This window comes from Phasianus colchicus, chromosome 5 (assembly GCF_987193195.1).
Source record: "Phasianus colchicus chromosome 5, bPhaCol1.hap1.1, whole genome shotgun sequence".
NCBI classification, from domain to species: Eukaryota; Metazoa; Chordata; class Aves; order Galliformes; family Phasianidae; genus Phasianus; species Phasianus colchicus.
Genome location: NC_143440.1, coordinates 13627762 through 13639871, shown reverse-complemented (window position 1 = coordinate 13639871; position 12110 = coordinate 13627762).

The window sequence follows — 12110 nt, the reverse complement described above, 5'->3', positions numbered from 1 at the left end:
TGTTTCTCTCTCGAGGGAGGTTATCAGGAGCTGTTTCCTTTCCATACAGATTTATTTCCTGAAAGCTAGAGAAATTCAGAAAGTTGCCTTCACTTCCTTCATGGGCAGCTCCCATCACAGTAATGAACATTCCAACTTCATGCTGAATGGTGAAATAAAGGGGGGCACTGCAAATTTGTGCCTCATCAAAATGCTTTTTCAGGCAATTTACTGAGCCAGAAAGGCAGCACATCACCCATTTATAAGCTTGTATTTGAAAGTTTTCTTCCCAGACACAAAATCAATTTGCTGTTGGGGCTTAATAAACTCTGTGTGTGTGTGTACGTGTGTATGGAGAAGGCAATGCTGGTAGTGATGAGAGCTAAGTGGGATCCAGAGCGCAGGTCCCTGATGGGACTTAACCTCTTTGTGATTGGTTTCTGTTCTAATACTCATCCAAACAAACACATTTAAATCTGATCAAGAAGATTATTAGGCAAGGAAATCTATTAACCATTTTTTAAAACTCTCTATTCTACAGCAGGGAAGTAAATCACAAAGTTTACATTTTGTACAATTTCTATCATCCCTGCAGTGTTCTTTACAGCTATTTCAGGCACGTAGCAATTCTTCTGAGACTGAGAAGAAGCCTTAATTAAGCCAACAGGCCCTGAACACCCACCTCACCTCCTCGTTCTGATTGAGGTACCATTTCTGTCTCTCACTCAGGGAGGTTTCCCCATTTAGAAACCCACCCCAAAAGAGCTCTGATTTAGCAATACACCTCTCTGCAAGCAGCAGTGCTGATAGCTGCTGTGCTGCAATAAGCATCAAGAAAGGTGAGGGCTCGCCTTGGGAAATGGCATTAAGTGATTTGTAGGGGGAAAAAAAAATGTAATTAAATGGTGAGATTACAAAACAGGATGTAGGTAGAGCAACTGCCTTAATGCCTGTTTTCACTGAAGCAATCTAGCTGAGCATCTGGCAGGAAAATGCTGCTTGTGATGAGGGAGAAACCCTCTGAGAGGGTCCCAGCCTAACCCAAAGTGAGTGCTGCTAGCAGCAGATGTGGGACTGCCTGCTGGTTGCATCTCTGGTCTTGGGGGGTTTCCACCCACAGTGCATGCAGGATGTCTGTGAGAGGAGCAAGAGAATGATGTCTGTTACAGCAGAACCACTGGGGTGTGGTGGCTCACTCAGGGCTTCAACAAGGAATGCTGATTTCAGCTGGATGGTGTGAGCGACCTGAAATCTCTGCTCTTCCAGGAGCATTTGCAGTGATTTTGCTCTGTTCTGTAGTGTTTTCCAATGGACTGCCATAAGCTGCAGCACCCAAAGTCAGTGATCACAGTCTTGTCTGTGGGCAATGGGCATTTTCTGACTTCCCCTGAAATCAGCCTGTGTCACTAATGAGTTCAGGTAAAGCTTTTTGCCGCTATATTTAAACCCAATCACTGTTACATTTCCCAGAGAAAAACACTGCCTGCACCACCAGCAAGCAGTGCATTGATTTTGTATCAGCAAGGCTGCCTTTGATTTTAGCAGCTATTTATTGCACATGTTCCCACCAACTGCTTTCTAATGGAATTTTAACAATTCAGTAGGGTCACTTGAAGGTCTCGAGGAAGGAAGGGAAAATTTTGTCTCCTAGAGGAAATGCTTCTGTCCAACTGTGCCTTCAGTCACCCTCATAAGTCCGTCAGGGTGGTGCGTTTTTACCTCTCTTTTCATCCAGCTGGTTCTGATGAATCCTAGTGATTCATTTTCCAGGCACACTTGGTTCTTTTTCGTTTAGCTTGTCCTGGCAATCTTTACACAGTTCCATCCCTGAGCTACTGGTTGCTGGAGACTGGGAATTTACAAAGTGGTGACGTCTGGGCTCTTGGCATGTGTTGGGATGGGCTGCAGTTCACTGCTGTCAGCCTCAGGTCTGACGAGCCCTCAGTTTGGGCACAGTACATCTACCCTCATCTACCCTTAAAGTACTGCTATAAGAACAGATCTAAATGCATCTCTCTTCTGCTTCCTATCCTATAGAAAATGGCCTTCTTCATTTGAATTAGAATACCGCACTGGAGGAAACATTTTGGTTTGGGCAAGTGCCAGGCCTACTGAATGGGATCCTGGTGTCCCAGTGGACACCAAGTGGGACTTTAGCCAGCAGCGTGTCCTTGCTGCAAAGAAGGCTGCTGATATCTTGGGGTGCAGTAGAAGGAGCACCGGCAGCAGTTAACTTCTTTCTCGTTCGGGTGACCAAGCAGTGGCTCAGTTTACCCAGAGAAGTTGAGGAGTCTCCTTCCTTAGAGACAGCCAAAAGCTGTCCTGGGGGATCAGCACTAAGTGGTCTTGCTTGAGCAAGGAAACTAGGTGAGGAGTTTCTTCTAATCTTAGCCATTCTGTGATTCTGTGATTTGTATAAATAGCAAAGCCACACTCCTCTCTACCACTTACACATGCATAATGCACATTACCTAAATGCTACAAGTAACAGAGTACTGTACATGTACTGTGATTTCAGCTGAGACTTGACCTGAGTGCTGCAGTTGTACCTCTTTGCATACTACCTAGTGCAACAGAATCCAGAAGGTAACAAACAAGCACTAAGTGTCAGGATCTGTCACTCACTGACCATCAGTCACCTTAAAGGGAACCAAGCCTGGTGGATTTTCTGAGCTGCTCTAGCACAATTATGTGTTACAGCAACAGCCAGTAGTGGCTGAAAGGAAATCTGTCTTCCAATCAACCTTTTCACTTTGTAGGAAAGTGAGCTTGAATACAGCTGAGGCCAACCATAGGACGAGCCAGAGTGCATATCTCCTTTTTGGAAATCCATAACTGTACTGGCGATTAAGCCAAACTGTTCTTCTCAGGGGCAGCACAACCACAGGAGTTAGAAGTGGTGGGTTAGGCTGATGGGCAGCAAAGGCATCTATTTGCAGCAGAGCCCTGCTGTGAGTGCAGGCATGGCCCAGGGACAGGTTGCTCAGAGCTGGCAGCGCTGCTGGTTTCTGGCTATACACCCAGCCCAGGCTTTTTGGATCTTCACAATGGCTGTCACTATGGAAACTGGGTTTTTTGGGGGGTTGTTATTTTTGGGGTTGGTTTTTTTTTGTTTTTTTTTTTGAAAAGGCACTGGTTAAAAAAAGGGAAACTGAAACTTGTGCCCTGTTCTCTTTCCTGATTCTTTTGTTCTCTGGGAGAAGCTGAAGACTGCTGGAGGCAGGCCTGGCCTCCTTAAAACCAAAATTTGGGTTCCCCTTCATGCATGAGCTACAGCTGAATCAGCAGTCAGTTTTTCCACAGATACATAGAGAAGACCTACAAGCCATTAAGTCAGCAGGAAAGCCCCCAGAATAGCTTAAAAGGAACCAAAACCAGTCTCAAAACAACAGTGTGCTCCATCCAGAGCACTGTTAGACAGCTGGCCAGGGTCGGAGCAGTACGTGTTAAGCTTGCAGAAGGAACTTTACAAAGCTTTAAGAGAAGCTTCTTTAGATTTCTTTGTTCTTTACAGTTTTGCAAAAGCTTTTATATGCAGCCAAACACCAGTGTTTGATTATTAAAGGAATCAGATTATAATATGGGGTGGTTTTCCCATGTGTATGTGCTCTGCATACTTGTCTGCTGGTCCTTTCAGAGTCTGATTCAAACCCAGCTGAGATGCAAGTAACCAAGAGGATCTTTGCTTTCTGTGTGTGAGAATGAAAAGGTATTTACCTTGGAGCCTACTATTCATACTTAACAGTGTTCATAACCTTCCTCATAAGTCATACTTGGTTCCAGTGAGCCAGCCACAAGCAAAAAAAAACAAAGCAATAAAAGCAAAAACTGGCATTTGGGGTCTCACATAACAAATCACTACCAGAGACCTGCATGTGGTTGCAGATGTGGGTTCCAGATGTAGGCTTGCCCTGATGGACAGCCCTCATTTTAATGGTCAGCATTTTTGTATCACCATCCAGCATTAGAGAATCACACCTGAATCTTGACACTAATGCTTATCACCTGGGAATCATGACGTACTTTCAGCCTGTATTTATAGCCCTGGGAGATATCAGTAGAAAGCTAAAAGCCTTTTGCAGAGGCTCCGTGAAGATAAAGGGCTCCCACCAGCCCTTTTCCTCTCCTGATTTCATCGCTGTGCCCATAAATACTTTCTGTGGGACTTTCTGAAGTGATAAGGAAAAAACTGTGGGTTGAAGAAGTCCAGGAGGGGGCAAGGAGCAGCTGAGGTGGAGAAAAGGAGGGAGGAGACTTACCAACAAACTTTGCCACCAGAGGAAGCTCTACTTAACCATCTTTCTGGGAGGAGTTCAGCAAGCCCTGTGCAAGGCATACCCCACTTGTAGCCCTTACAGACACCTAATTAGTAGATTCCAGGATATGATTCAGAGTGATTAATTTTCATATGCAGAAGGAAATGAAAACTGCTCCAGGGAAGACACAGAATAACAGATAATTAAAAAGAGCTGGAAAGACAGGGCATGGTGTTTCCATTGCTTTGGAATTTAGGTACCTAAACTCCTGTTCCTCTTCATGTCCTGAAACAATAAATCCATGTTTGGAAGAAAGAAATGTAGGAACTGAAATGTTACAGCCCCATACGGCGCTGATCCAGTAAAAACTCATGTAATAGTGTAAATCAGCAGCTGGGCTTGCTTTTTCTAAACATCTTAATGCTACTCTGTTATCACATGGCCATCATATTGAGGGATCTCACAAACCTTTTCACCGTCCTTTCCACTTACCATGTCTACATCTCATCGTGGAGCCCTCAGCTCTGCAAACAGCCTACAGGAAACCCAGGGAGGAGAGACATGAGCCTGGAAAGGTACCGGTGCAGTGAGGCACCTGCTCATGCATAGAGATGGGATCAGAGCCAGGAGCACAGAGCAATTTGCACTGCTGATGCCGGAGGCTCCCTCTTGTCCAAGGCCAACACACCATTTCTGGTCTTGTGTGATGCAGCTGGGACTACAGAATCATAGAATCATAGAATTACTCAGGTTGGAAGGGACCTCAAGGAGGTCAGAGGCAGTGGTGAGAAGGGCTCTCTTAGCCCCAGGTGCCCACAAGAGACCAAGGCACAAGCTGGTAGCTACCAGCCCACATAAGGGAGCTCTTGGAGGGCTCACATTTATTTCTGGGCTGTTTTGCTTTTTTTCCCTTAGGGTTTTCTCTTTTCCTGGGTGTGCTGTCAGGCCTCAGGCACTTTGCCAGCATTGGAGTTCAGCACTGCTGTCATGCCGTGCCTTGGCCTGGGAACTTGCACTCCCAACTTTGTTGTTTTTGGGATGGTTGTCCCAGAGTGCCTTACCTGAAGATTGCTTTAACAAGATATTTCACTCCAGGAAATACTGCAAGAGTTGTACTTTGCATGTTGGACCATGGCTTATCTGTGTGATCCCAGCTGCTCTTCTACTTACATGCCTTACCTTATGCAGGATGAGACGGTTTAAATTAGATACTTTCTTTAGGCCACTGAAGGCTTAGTTAAAGAAAAAAACTGATTTTACAGAGAAAGATCTGAATGGTACCTACAGACTCCTGCCTCTATTACTAACCAGCTGTGGAAGTCAAGCCACTTAACATTCCTATTTTGGCAGATGAGAATTAGGTAGCGTTTATGGAGCTGGACTAAGGAAATGCTTCAGAAAGCATGTTAGACTGCACTACAAATTTGCTCTTGCTGGACAGCTGAAGAACTTGTAATATCACCTTCTGTATTCCTGCTGGGCACAGAGCTAAGCTGCCTTTCTCCTCATATTTCTAGGCAAAAAGAAAGCACAAACAGAAGATAAGGAGGATCGACGTACCCTCTAGGAAAAGTCCAAAGTGCTTCTCCCCACTGTTATCATTATCATCCTATCTGAAAGCATTACCTTTTTCCTGTTTGGCACAAAGGACACTGTGTTTGTCACCAGAGTTTGTGCAGTCCCTGAGAAAGGGCCAGCAAGTGGCCAAATTGTAAGAAACAATAGATCCAGCATAAATAACAGCATGAATCTGAGTTTGGATTGGGAGCAGGAGAATGTCAAATGTTTGAGAAGCTTCAAGAAGAGCTTTAAAACTTATCATCATTGCTAAAGATAGGTTTTTTGCACATTTTTTAAGCTTTAAAGTTTTAAAAACTTCTGGATTGTTAATGCTCATTTGTTTTCCTGAGTTGGAAACAGTCCGAAGACAACAATGTGGTTTTGCTATGAAGGAAACATGCTGAGATCAGCCCGTGTCTCTGTCCAGAACTGCTGACTTCAGGGTGCACTGCTAAGTGCTTTTCATCTCATGGTAACCCATGTGTATTTGTGCTGCTGGGAACAAGTACAGCTCTTTGTATGTTTTTGCTATACGCAGTCACAAATCACAATGGCTGCTTTCTATATAAAGTGGGCAGCAAAAGTCCCTTCCGCTCAAGCCTCTCTTCCCAGGCTGGACATTGCAGAGCATCCAATAATGCTGAAAAGAGGAATGCAGGAAGATTAGGAAACTTTGAGCCCTATGAGATATGTGTGCGTGATCTGTTACAAAGAGTCATCTTATCAGGGAAACACTGGAGGGATTTATTCCTTGCTGTCAGTGGCAGAGTCCATAACTGCTGCTGCTCGAGCAAACAGCACCAGGGTTGAGAAAGATACCAAAGAGTCAGCCGTTCCTTTTAGATCAATGTCATCCCTCCTGTAACACTGTCAGACAAAGAAATGATTGCAGAATACTGCAGTCATACAGATAAATGTGTGCTTCAGTGGAACAAGAGGCAGAGCTGGGAGTGGGGTTGGGGTCAGACACAAAGGTTGCACTCACATTATCTGGATTTTAGTCCCAGTTCTGCCATAAACCTCCCCTTTGTCTTTCGTTGTGTCTTGGAGGGTGTTTGAGTGAAACACAGTGCAGTGTGCTCTGTGGTTGACATAGTACTCTTACAGGAAATACAGTGTAAACTTCTGCTTTCCAGGGCTATGCAAACACAGGTTTGCACCTTTGCAGCAATGCTATTAGTTTGGTGAAGCTACCAAAAACAAACAAACAAGCAAACAAACAAAAAACCTCTAAGAACACAGCAAACCAGGTGGGCTTTCATTTCAAGTCCTTCACCCTTGCCTCCTCCAGCAGTCATGGGCTGTCTGATCTGCAGCTTGTTCAGGACGATGAAAGTCCCAGCATTCACCTCCATAGGCTTCAGGTCAAACCCAATGAAATTAATTACAGAAACACTTTGCAGGAAACAAACAATAAAAAGGAAAGCATAGTAATGAAGGATGCAAAGGAGAATCGTGGTAACAAAACTTAATTGCTTAGAACTGCTTGAAGGCTTTTTTAGTTAAATGATGAAAAGCGTTGATGTAATTATAGCGACTATGATGATAAAAGATTAGGTTTTTTATTTAGAAAAGTGATTAAATTAAAGTATGCACACTGGCTTTTGAATAACTGCATATAATTGAATTTATAGCAATAAACTTACCAAGAGAATGACTAACCTGTTGCTGAGAATAAAGCTGTAAGCAAAAAGATGTAAATAGTAGGAACACTACTTAGCTTCACTAAGGACCAAACTCCAGGCACTAACTGAGCTGCTTTGGTCTAAGGCAGTGGCTTCAGAAGACAACATAGTGGGCAGCAATATCAGTGAGTGTTATTTTCCCAAACCAGGGGGTTTCCAAGGATGCTAGCCCACTTTTGAGCATGCACACACAGAAATGAGGAATCATATCTTACCAGGTTATTTTTTATTGCAAATCATCCCCCAGATCTGCCACTGAGCGTGGGCTCTCAGGTGCTGGCACTGATGCCCAGCCCAGGGTAGCTCAAGGTGAGCAGAAGCAGGCAGTGGCTGGCCCTCAGCACCTCAAGTCAGCTTCTCCTTTGCAAAGGGCTCAGCAAAGGTTTCACGTGATCTGAAGATCACCACAAATAACCATTGTTGGCTTTCAGTTTATTTGTTTGTTTTAATGCGGTCAAATGGTGTTTTTACCATTCACTTAACAAAATATTTAACCGTGCAGGAAGTGATGGAGCTTTGATTATTCATTCACCAAAATTCAGGAGTCCGAATGTAAATTCTCCTCACTCTCCCATTCCCTAGCATGTCATTACTCCAATTAGGAGAATGCTTAAGATATTTAAATAATATCCCATTCAGCTACACGTATGAGAAAATGCATTCACACAGTACAATAATGCAATTGTGCCTTTCCTCTGAGATGGCAAAAAGGGGTTATTGGAGCCATTTTGAGAAAAGCAAAGGCAGTCAGACAGATTGGGCACGAGAAAACATGAAATCAGATAGCAAACGTGAAAAAAAGGCTCGTCTGCATTCAGAGCACAGCGCAAAGCCAACAAAGCCAACTGTGTGAGATGAGAAACCCCAGCACTCCACTAGCCAGAGGAATATGCAGATTTGGGCTTTTTTTCAAACCAGACAAGAAAAGAGAGCATGGTGATCTTCTGATTCTCAGTGATGCGAATCAGGAGCAGCTATGCTCAGGGAACTCATCTCAGCACAGGTACACTACAGTAACAATTATTTAAGTCAAAAAAAAGAAGGGTCAGGCCTCAAATACTAAGTGCAAAACCTGGCCTCCTACTTACTAATGGCCATCATAGCTTTGTGGCACTGTTCTAAAGAACACCAGGTCTCGGTGACAGCTACTCACAGCACGAACACTGGGACTTCTACTGCACAGCCAAGGGGTCGGCAGCAGAGGAGGTCCGTGTTTAACCAAAGAGAACACAAAGATATTCTTACAGTTGCTAATGTTTGTTTGTTCTATAAATACTGAGACAAAATTCCTTTTTGGTCAGTCTACAGATCTGATTAATGTATTTTTTTAGTTGCTTTTTTCTGACTATAAATTGAGAGGTGACTTCAGGTTGTAGTACGCAGTGACCACAGCGGCTAAAAACAGACCACAACAACTTAATGCACACATCAGCATTTAACCACCACGCTCCCATATACCCCAGTTCTTTAAAGACCCTGCACACGGACACACCAGTGTATTTAGAGGCACATTACCCTGCTCTGGTTGTGAGTTACCTTGTCCAGAGAGCATGAGGAAGGAGACCGAGCAAAGGGAGCAATGAGCAGAAGAGCAGCTCAGAGACACGTGGCTGAATGCTGCCCCATCCCACAGGGATGGGAGGGCAAGTGCTTTCCCTTGGGAAAGGCAGCATTCCAGCCCTCTCAGTGCTGCACAGCATTATTTTCAACTGCAAACAGTTTTTAAAATAGCAGCCTCTAACATCAAGACAGAGAAGGAAAAAAAGGGTGTGATGGGAATCAGAATGATGCAATTTCTATGGATTTTTTTCTTGTGAAGTCGTGAGCCTAGAAATAAATCTGACAAAGCAAAGTCAAAATCATCCCCTTTCCCACAGTGGACTGCAGCCTTTTTTATCCTTAAAGTTTTCAGACTGATGGGTACAAAGCAGTTCTGCAAAAGAATTATTAACTTGCTGATGGGTGAAGGTACTTTACCAGGGTTCTGGAACACAGGGCTCTGCCACACGGGGTCTGACCCACCTTACTGGGCCAGGGCAGCTCAGAGCAGAGCTGTCAGAGGCAGAGCCAAGGCTGTGCCCATTCCCTGCCATTCTCCTCTGAGTGAGAGAGGTGGCCTGGCCAGGTCAGAGGAACTGCTGCTTGGCCAAGGGGGAGAAGACAGTTACAGGAGGTGGTAATAAGGCCAGGGGAAGTCAGGGAAGAGCTAAAACAGTGAAGAAAGAGGTGTTTAATCTTGCACACATGGTAGAAGAATCAGGGGGGCCAAAGAGGGCTATGATTTTTTTTCCATTAACTTAATTAAGCATAGTTCTTGCCTTAAAAGTCTGTGGTTCCAGACCATGTGAAATATACTGATCTTACCCCATCAGTGGGACCCACTGCCTCACAAACTAGTTTTTGTTATTGCAATTGGGAGCAGTTTCAGGCCTGGCAAGAAAAGGTCTGGGCAACATCACCCTGCCTAGTGACGCAGTTTGCTATTCTGCTTGGTGTTCTCTTTCTCAGACCAGGAAATGAACAGGATATCAAATGAAGAACACAAAGAGTTTGGATTTGTGCAAGGAAAGTCAACATTTATAATCTGAAAGGAGGCAAGCCAGTAAGGTGGGGATTCAGCAGAGGTCTCTGCCATTAATGGTTTATCCTCAGGTTTTCCAAATGGCATCTACCTGAAGTTATTCATCCAAGTAACTTCACTGCTAAGATCAGCAGCAATGAGCAGCAAGAGGTGAGCAACACACTCACAGTCTGTCATGGCAGGCCTTTGGTTTTTTAGCTGCCTGTTTTAATTTTGTATTTAGGGTCTTCAGTTTTGTGCTTACTGCACAAACTCAGTGATCATGCTCCAGGTGAGCAACTGAAGTCCCCTCCTCACCCTCTTTCCTTGCAATTTTCTCCCATCATAGGGATCTCCATCCATCCTTCTCTCAGCAGCTGCTCTGAGATCCTGGGGAATCACTGGAGCACTGGCAGCGCCATGGCCAGAGCCAAGATAAAGGGAGATGAAAAAAATTCAAGGCATGGGGAAAATGTAGACCTACCCGGTTGTGGCATATTAGACACAATGTCCCACTTCTCCTAGGCAGCCCTTCACTCCTGCCTGTGTCTCAGCTACCTGCTGAAGCCATTCCTACCCTATCACTTCCTGCATGCGGGGGTATTTGCACGAGGCATGTTCCTGAGACCACACTGTGTGATGTGTTTGTGCTCTGGATTAGTTTAATGGAACTGCAATACAACCTGCAAGACAGCTTCCCAGCTGGTAAATTGTGTTTAAACAGTGGAAAACAAATACGCTTTCTTAATGCTCCAATCCTACATCTGGTTGCTTAGCTTTGCTCCTATCTCCGGTCTGTTTTGCAGTGCTTCAGCAAAATTGCCAAACAAGCTGGCCAAAAATCAATTGAACAGAGATCAGAAGGAAAAAACAAATGAGATATAACAGTCACTGATGGGATACACAGGCATATCAATTTGGCAGCTAGTCAAACTCTTGGAGGCAATCAGCCGTGCTCATTAAATGTCAGAGTTGTGAATTTGCCCAGGGCATTATCAGCAAGGGCTTGAAAGTAGCCCAGCTCAGTTGAAAGATATTTTCTCCCCTGAAATTTGGGTAAATGGATGAATGAGATGTCAATAGCAATTCCATACCCCAATTTTAGCTCCAGAACCTGATTTCTGTGCCACAAAGCTAGGCTGTAAATGAGAGAGGGGGCATGTTTGACATAGAAGATTCAAGAAGCAGATTCCCCATGTACACTCAAACTTAGAAAGAAACATGCTGCTGTTACTGGAATTGGTTTTCTTTAGAATCACAGCAACTTATGTGTTGCATGACAATTGCCAGGAGTTGATGTAAGATTGAAGACAACTAGAGTGAGGAAGAGAAAACCTAATTCTTTTAGAGGTCAGCAAGGAATGAGCAGTAGCTCCCTTCCCTGACACTGCATGAGCAGAGCACAGCAGGATCCCTACCCCTCACCTGCTACCTTTCTCTTCTCTGCACCTCAGGTGGTCACTGCTTCTTTAGCTTTGAAAAGCATAAAGTAGAAGACCCAGTGCTCATTTATGTAGGCTTTGGGAAAATACTGGGGGAAGAGTTTATATTGTATAGATATGAGGAAAGATGTGCTTTTGGTTTGTTTGTTTGTTTTTTGCACCTGACAGAAGTCTCAGTAATGATAGGTTTTAAGCCAATTATTATTCACGTGTCTCTGTGCAAATCAGAGAGGTTTCCCACAGACAAACCAGTTACCCAGTATGGCTTAGGTTGTGAAATACACACTTGGCTAAGAGCTTTGCCTCACTAACGACCTTGGAATATGACCTTTCATTTTGAACGTGTGTCCGTATAAACAAGCCATCACAATTTGTCTGCACTGTGCTCGTCACAAAAACCATTCACATAGAAAGGACCTGGAGGTAAGCAGCAGGCAGATGTCATTCTTGTGGCACCCAAGCTCAGTGATTTCTCTATGGACACAAGACTTCTTTACCCTACACTAAAGTGGAAAAAGGGGCTCAGTTTGGAAGGGGAAGAGGCTGAGAAGAAACCTCTGGGCAGAGATCTCTGTGCCACTGGGAGCAGGGGGTGCCTAGCTGTGTGGCCAGGGCTCTGAGCACTGTT